The sequence below is a fragment of the Anabrus simplex genome, chromosome 1 (genome assembly GCF_040414725.1).
Source record: "Anabrus simplex isolate iqAnaSimp1 chromosome 1, ASM4041472v1, whole genome shotgun sequence".
In the NCBI taxonomy this organism is placed as follows: Eukaryota; Metazoa; Arthropoda; class Insecta; order Orthoptera; family Tettigoniidae; genus Anabrus; species Anabrus simplex.
In genome coordinates, this window is record NC_090265.1 from 783,682,865 (window position 1) to 783,691,356 (window position 8,492).

Consider the following 8,492-nt stretch of genomic DNA (forward strand, 5'->3'; position numbering starts at 1 on the left):
GGTGCCTGTATGTCAACATGAAGAAGAGGAAATAGTGGCTCAGCCCATCAAAAAAGCAACTCCCCATGCCGAGGATAGTGCCCATCCACAGAAAATCATGTTGTGTGTTTGGTGGAACAAAGATAGCATTCTTCACCATGAACTTTTTCTGAAAAACATAACAATTACCTCTGCTGTGTATGATGACCAGCTAAGACGGCTTGCCATTGCTATTGACAAGAAAGAATAACAACCAGTCTTATTGCTCCATGATAACGCTCGTGCACATACAGTGCAATTGACCAAAGGTGTGAGTGCTGAACTGGGCTGGGAACCTCTTCTTCATCCTTCATATTTACTCTGACCTTGCCCCCTCAGATTTCCATCTTTTCCGCTCTCTTTCTAAACACATTCAGGGGCAAGTGTTTCCTGCTGGAGCTTCTCTTGACCAATGGCTAACAGATTTCTTCCAGTCAAAACCAAACCATTTCTACAGGTGAGGCATTCAACTGCTACCTGAATGTTGGCAGAAGGTCATAGAGAGTGAAGGTGATTGTGATTGTGAGTTACAGTGCGTGACAGTAAAATAAAATCAAATAAAATATAAAATATGAGAACCACACAAACTTATCCATTGACCCAATATTTACGTATATCAACCCATTTAATACTTGATTTTGCTCAGTGTTGTAATGCTATGTGACTTTCCCTGTTAATTGAGTTTCTGAAAATAGTATTTAAAACTTATCATCAGACGTCCATCAATGATGGCCACCCTCTAAATAGTGAGTGACTTTTATCACTAGTGATGACACAGATATATACTATCCAAGTACAGTATACCGGGCGAGTTGGCCGTGCACGTAGAGGCGCGCGGCTGTGAGCTTGCATCCGGGAGATAGTAGGTTCGAATCCCACTATCGGCAGCCCTGAAAATGGTTTTCCGTGGTTTCCCATTTTCACACCAGGCAAATGCTGGGGCTGTACCTTAATGAAGGCCACGGCCGCTTCCTTCCAACTCCTAGGACGTTCCTATCCTATCGTCGCCATAAGACCTATCTGTGTCGGTGCGACGTAAAGCCCATAGCAAAAAAAAAAAAAGTACAGTACAACAATGCTTTAATTGCAGTAACAAGTAGATATAGAGTATGTCTTCAAATAAATAATCTAACTAATTTTTTCCCAGTAAACATTATTGGATTGTTAATGAGTTTATCAGATAATTTAAACTCAAACAACAGGCCAGAGCTCATCCACTTTACTTCTCATTATGTTAGAAATGTTTCTGAAGCATACCCCCTCTTAAAATATACTGTAATTGAGGAGTTGAATGCAATACCAGCATAAGTAGATTTACATTATTTGGAGAAACAGAAGCATGAAGTTTATAAATGTTCCAAGTTAACAGGAATATTTGTTATTTAAGAGTTATTAAAAATGTTTAAAATGTTATTTTATATGCTTTTATTGCATGAAGCACGAATATTGCCATAGATTTTGTCATATACCGGTATTACTCAGGGTGTTAGGAAAGCATGATTGCTCACTATAGGAGGACAGAAGTGACAATTTATCCCACCTGGGATCTCTAAAATGTCTACCAGATTCCTAAAGAGATTGAAAATGTGTCAAATTTTAAAAAAGTTTTAAAAATTTAAGTTGATGTTTATTTATTATTTAACTTTTTTATTCTTTGTTGTAAGAAGGGCTGAGAGAGATTGGTTGCTGTACTCTCCCCAACTAAGGTATTAGGCTACAGTAACTGCAACCATCACCCGCATCACCACCACCCCACCACCACCACCAGCACTACCACCACCACCACCACCACTCTCTCTCCAACAAAAAAATTGGAACATTAAAAAATTAGAATTTTTTAACAGTAACTTTTATTCCTCTTATTATTTACAAAGTGATTTCCTAAAATCCACACAAAAGAAAAACAAAAACCGATAAAAAGTATATAATTTGGATTTTGATTTTGCATTATTGTTGTCAATCAATCACTACTGATCTGCATTTAGGGCGGGCCCTGGTGGCAGATTGTTGTTTTCCAAGCCTTTTCTTAAATGATTGCAAAGAAATTGAAAATTTTTTTTTTTTTTTTGCTAGTTGTTTTACGTCGCACCGACACAGATAGGTCTTATGGCGACGATGGGACAGGAAAAGCCTAGGTATGGGAAGGAAGCGGCCGTGGCCTTAATTAAGGTACAGCCCCAGCATTTGCCTGGTGTGAAAATGGGAAACCACGGAAAACCATTTTCAGGGCTGCCGACAGTGGGGTTCGAACCTACTATCTCCCGAATACTGGATACTGGCCGCACTTAAGCGACTGCAGCTATCGAGCTCGGTAATTGGAAAATTCTTGAACATTTCCCTTGGTAAGTTATTCCAATTCCTAACTCCCCTTCCTATAAACAAATATTTGCCCCAATTTGTCCTCTTGAATTCCAACTTTATCTTCATATTGTGATCTTTCCTACTTTTAAAGACACCACTCAAACTTATTCATCTACTGATGTCCTCCCAAGCCTTCTCTCCTCTGACAGCTCGGAACATACCATTTAATCGAGCAGCTCGTCTCCTTTCTCCCAACTCTTCCCAGCCCAAACTTTGCAACATTTTTGTAACGCTACTGTTTTGTTGGAAATCTCCCAGAACAAATCGAGCTGCTTTTCTTTGGATTTTTTCCAGTTCTTGAATCAAGTAATCCTGGTGAGGGTCCCATACACTGGAACCATACTCTAGTTGGGGGTCTCACCAGAGACTTATATGCCCTCTCCTTTACATCCTTATTTATCTTAATCTGTTTACCCTCCAGGGTTGGCTTTTCCCTCAGACTCAGCGAGGGATCCCACCTCTACCGCCTCAAGGGCAGTGTCCCGGAGCTTCAGACTTTGGGTTGGGGGATACAACTGGGGAGAATGACCAGTACCTCGCCCAGGTGGCCTCACCTGCTATGCTGAACAGGGGCCTTGTCGAGGGATGGGGAGATTGGATGGGACAGGCAAGGAAGAGGGAAGGAAGCGGCCGCAGCCTTAAGTGAGGTACCATCCTGGCATTTGCCTGGAAGAGAAGTGGGAAACCACGTAAAACCACTTCCAGGATGGCTGAGGTGGGAATCGAACCCGCCTCTACTCAGTTGACCTCCTGAGGCTGAGTGGACCCCGTTCCAGCCTTCGTACCATTTTTCAAATTTCATGGCAGAGCCGGGAATCAAACCCGGACCTCCGGGGGTGGCAGCTAATCACATTAACCACTACACCACAGAGGCGACCCTACATCCTTACTACAACCCCTAAATACCCTCATAACCATGTGCAGAGATCTGTACCCTTTATTAACAATCATACTTATGTGATTACCCCAATGAAGGTATTTTCTTATATTAACACCTAGGTACTTACAATGATCCCCAAAAGGAACTTTCAGCCCATGAACGCAGTAATTAAAACTCAGAGGACTTTTCCTATTTGTGAAACTCACAACCTGACTTTTAACCCCGTTTATCATCATACCATTGTCTACCGTCCATCTCGCAACACTATCGAGGTCACCCTGCAGCCGCTCACAATCTTGTAACTTATTTATTACTCTGTACAGAATAACATCATCTGCAAACAGCCTTATCTCTGATTTCACTTCTTTACACATATCATTGATATATATAAGAAAACATAAAGGTCCAAAAATACTGCCTTGAGGAATTCCCCTCTTAATTATTACAGGGTCAGATAAAGCTTCACCTACTCTTAATTCTCTGAGTTCTATTATCTAGAAATATAGCCACCCATTCAATCACTCTTTTTTCTAGTCCACTTTCATTTTTGCCAGTAGTCTTCCATGATCTACCCTATCAAATGCCTTAGATAGGTCAATCGCAATACAGTCCATTTGGCCTGCTGAATCTAGGATATCTCTACTATATCTTGCTGAAATCCTACAAGCTGAGCTTCAGTTGAATAACCTTTCCTAAACCCAAACTGCCTTTTGTCAAACCAGTTATTAATTTTGCAAACATGTCTAATATAATCAGAAAGAATGCTTTCCCAAAGCTTACATACAATGCATGTCAAACTGACTGGCCTGTAATTTTCAGCTTTATGTCTATCACCCTTTCCTTTATACACAGGGGCTACTATAGCAACATCCGACTTGTTGGCTGAATGGTCAGCGTACTGGCCTTTGGTTCAGAGGGCCCCGGGTTCGATTCCCGGCCGGGTCGGAGATTTTAACCTTCATTGGTTAATTCCAATGGCCCAGGGGTTGGGTGTTTGTGCTGTCCCCAACATCAATGCAACCCACATACCACACATAACACTACCCTCCACCACAATAACACACACTTACCTACACATGGCAGATGCCGCCCACCCTCATCGGAGGGTCTGCCTTACAAGGGCTGCATTCGGCTAGAAATAGCCACACGAAATTATTATACTACAGTATAGCAACTCTCCATTCATTTGGTATAGTTCCTTCAACCAAACAATACTCAAATAAGTATTTCAGATATGGTACTATATTCCAACCCATTGTCTTTAGTATATCCCCAGAAATCTTATCAATTCCAGCTGCTTTTCTAGTTTTCAACTTTTATATCTTACTGTAAATGTCATTGTTATCATAGGCAAATTTTAATACTTCTTTAGTGTTACTCACATCCCCTATCTGGACAATATCCTTGTAACCTACAATCTTTACATACTGCTGACTGAATACTTCTGCCTTTTGAAGATCCTCACATACACACTCCCCTTGTTCATCAATGATTCCTGGAATGTCCTTCTTTGAACCTGTTTCTGCCTTAAAGTACCTATATATACTCTTCCATTTTTCACTAAAATTTGTATGACCACCAATTATGCTTGCCATCATGTTATCCTTAGCTGACTTCTTTGCTAGATTCAATTTCCTAGTAAGTTCCTTCAATTTCTCCTTACTTCCATAACCATTTCTAACTCTATTTCTTTCCAGTCTGCACCTCCTTCTTAGTCTCTTTACTTCTCTGTTATAATATAGTGGATCCTTACCATTCCTTACCACCTTTAAAGGAACAAACCTATTTTCACATTCCTCAAGAATTGCTTTAAACCCATCCCAGAGTCTGTTTACATTTTTATTTACTGTTTTCCACTGATCATAGTTACTTTTTAAAAAGTCCCTCATGCCTGTTTTATCAGCCATATGGTACTGCCTAATAGTCCTAAATGTAATACCTTCCTTTCTTTCACATTTATTTTTAACTACGACAAAAACAGCTTTGTGATCATTAATACCATCTATTACTTCGGTTTCTCTATAGAGCTCATCTGGTTTTATCAGCACCACATCCAAAATATTCTTCCCTCTAGTTGGTTCCATCACTTTCTGAATCAGGTGCCCTTCCCATATTAACTTATTTGCCATTTGTTGGTCATGCTTCCTGTCATTCGCATTACCTTCCCAATTTACATTTGGTTAAATTGAGATCACCTGCTACTATCACATTCCTTTCCATATCATTTCCAACATAGCTGATTATCTTATCAAATAATTCTGAATCAGCTTCAACGCTACCCTTTCCCAGTCTGCACACTCCAAAGACATCAAGTTGCCAATTATCTTTAGAGAAGAGCCTTACACCCAGAATTTCATGTTTTTCATCCTTAACTTTTTCATAGCTTACAAATTCTTCTTTCACCAGAATGAATACTCCCCCTCCTACCATTCCTATCCTATCTCTACGATACACACTCCAGTTCTGTGAGAATATCTCTGCATCCATTATATCATTTCTCAGCCATGATTCAACTCCTATTACAATATCTGGTAAGTATGTATGTATGTATGTATGTTTAGTCCTCAGCCCGAAGGCTGGTTGGATCCTCAACAGTTCCGCCATCAGCTGTCATAGATGGCCTAGGCATCACTGAAGAGGCGTACTAGGGAAATGAGGAGTGAGGTAGTTTCCCGTTGCTTTCCTCACCGAGCCACAAGTTGCTATTACACATCAGTCTGCCAAGCCCACTGAAATGCATGCACCAACTGACCCTATGAGCAATATTTTCACACCATTCATAGCAGGGACTGGCTGCAGAAGGAATGGCATTACTAGCATTACTCATACCTCAGTCACTTTCATTTTGTCAAAGCTAAGGATAAAGCTGAGACAGGTCAATGAAAGTAACAAAATTGCTCTAGCCCATACCAGAAGACATAGTGCACTGTAAACACTAGGTCCTGCCAGCAAAGGCACCTGGTAAGTATATATCTATTAAATTACTTAATTCAATTCCTTTGTTTACAATGGTTCTACAGTTGAGCACTAACATTTTTATGTCATCCCTACTTGATTTCCAGTTCCGTGCTTGCTTAACACCGCTCCCTAAGCCATCCCGTTTCCCTGAATGTACCTGCCTATAACCCTTCTAAACAAGTTTCCTAACTTATATGTATCACTGCGGTTTAAGTGAAGGCCATCTGGGCATAGATCCCTGTCTCCTACCCACCCATTGTTTTAAATACTTTGCTAATAACATATCATTGACTAAAATCATGATTATTCATCTTCACATGCTGCATCATCAAACTCTACAGAATCATTACACACTGACATGACTTTCTCATACCGCTCAACATTTTCAGGTTTTTAAGTAATTCATTTGTGAAAGAACATCAACCATTTTGTCTGCTTTTACACCAGGTTTTCTTACATTAAGTAGACTCAAATAATTAAATTTGAGAAAGCTAGTAATATTCCTCTTTAAGAAGGTAAATGCTAAGTAGTTAGGAGTGTAGAACTGTGACCTGATACAACACCATTTCCAATTTCTTTGCAATCATTAAAAAAAAAAAAGGCTAGGAAAACAACGGATAGGGAATTTGCCACCTGGACAACATGCTCTAAATGCAGATCAGGATTTGTCGGTCGGTCGGTCGGTCGGTCGGTCTGTCGTAATGAAGCCGCACAAATTTCTGTATCATGAATCTATTGCCTTTAGCAGACAGCATTCTTAGAAACATAGGTCAAAGTGCTTATAGCCAGTCTTTTACTAACTGTGATGCCATTACTGCACTGAATGGTTCTGGATGCAAGCTACCATTCACAAATCCTTCCTTTCCACTTGATGACATATTCTCCAGCCAAAGAACTGGCGGCAACTGAACTTGTGCTTATGAAGCATGCCTCATGCAATAATAACAGCGTAGCGCATGGTGCTGGTTTTAGTGACCTCCTGATCTGTAGTGGCATCCTAGCAAACTAAGGCCTGGACTGGGGAATTCAGAAACTGTATTCATGCAATAACAGCATAAGTAGACTTACACTGTTATTGTATCTAATTCCTCAATTGTGAAAACTGTAATTCATTGCATAGAGTACAAATATATTTTTGTGGTATCAGTAAACTCTTTATTGTCAATACACATAAACAGAACAGAAATAACCAACTTGGGGCCTATGACCTTCGATGTTAGGCCCCTTCAAACAACAAGCATCATCAAGCAATAACCAACTTCTTACACTGAAAATTACCTGGATTTCAGTGCACCAGTAAAAGGTGCTATTCACTTAATGCTCAAAGAATATTCACTGTTCATTTACATTCACGGCCTGTGACGTAACCATAATGTTACTGTCGCTGAAGCGCACATATTGATCGCTCGCCTACCCTCTTACATGCTGTGTGTCCACAGGACGAATACCCAGCGTGAGCGTCTCCCACCCATGTTTCTCTGTCATTCAGCAGTTGTAACTGCCGATCTGAGTGTCTGGCTTTCTGACCCCAGCTTGGCAGGTTCAGTCATGACTAAGTCTGGTGGTATTTGCTAGAATTACTGGCACATGAAAGAACTCCTGCAGGACAAAGTTCTGGGACCTTGGCATCTCTGAAAAGCACTTACTGGGATATAAAAAAATTAACATTATTATTATATTATTATCAAATGTAACTGTTAATATGAAAAATATGATCTTATGAAATTGTTCTCAGGTGAAAGAAGACTGGAAGTATGTAGCCATGGTGCTTGATCGCCTCTTCTTATGGATATTTACCCTGGCAGTCCTGGTCGGCACAGCTGGGATCATCCTGCAAGCACCGACTCTGTACGACGATCGGATCCCGATCGACAAAAAGTTCAGCGAGATGGCTGGCGATGTTGAAGTGCGTTGTGCGCCGCAGTAGCATCAGAGGGCACTGGAACTGTTTCGATCACGGTGGGCTTCTGGTGGTGGTACACATGGCAGCCCTGCAGTAGGAACTAGGAACTCTTGTCCATTATAACTGCCACCACCAGAGAAGACATACACATGGCTAAATGACGTTGATATCACTGGTTTAACTTATGCACATTGTGATTAAGGCCTATATTATTCTGTACTTATTCTGCTGGTTGGAATTAACAGAATTAAATAGTACTTAAGTAACATGCCCATCCATCATCTTGTGTTCTATGCAGAAATCTCATTTAGTACAAACTGCTATTTAAATTGAGTAATTGTTTCTTTCTCTTTTAACATTGGAGGACAATAA

The 8,492-nt window shown here is 40.5% G+C and overlaps 1 pseudogene; it reads left to right on the forward strand.

Moving 5' to 3' along the window:
* LOC136856949 (acetylcholine receptor subunit alpha-like) overlaps nucleotides 1-8,221 on the forward strand; it is a 671,873-nt pseudogene extending 663,652 nt beyond the window's left edge.
* The last annotated feature ends 271 nt before the right edge of the window (nucleotides 8,222-8,492 follow it).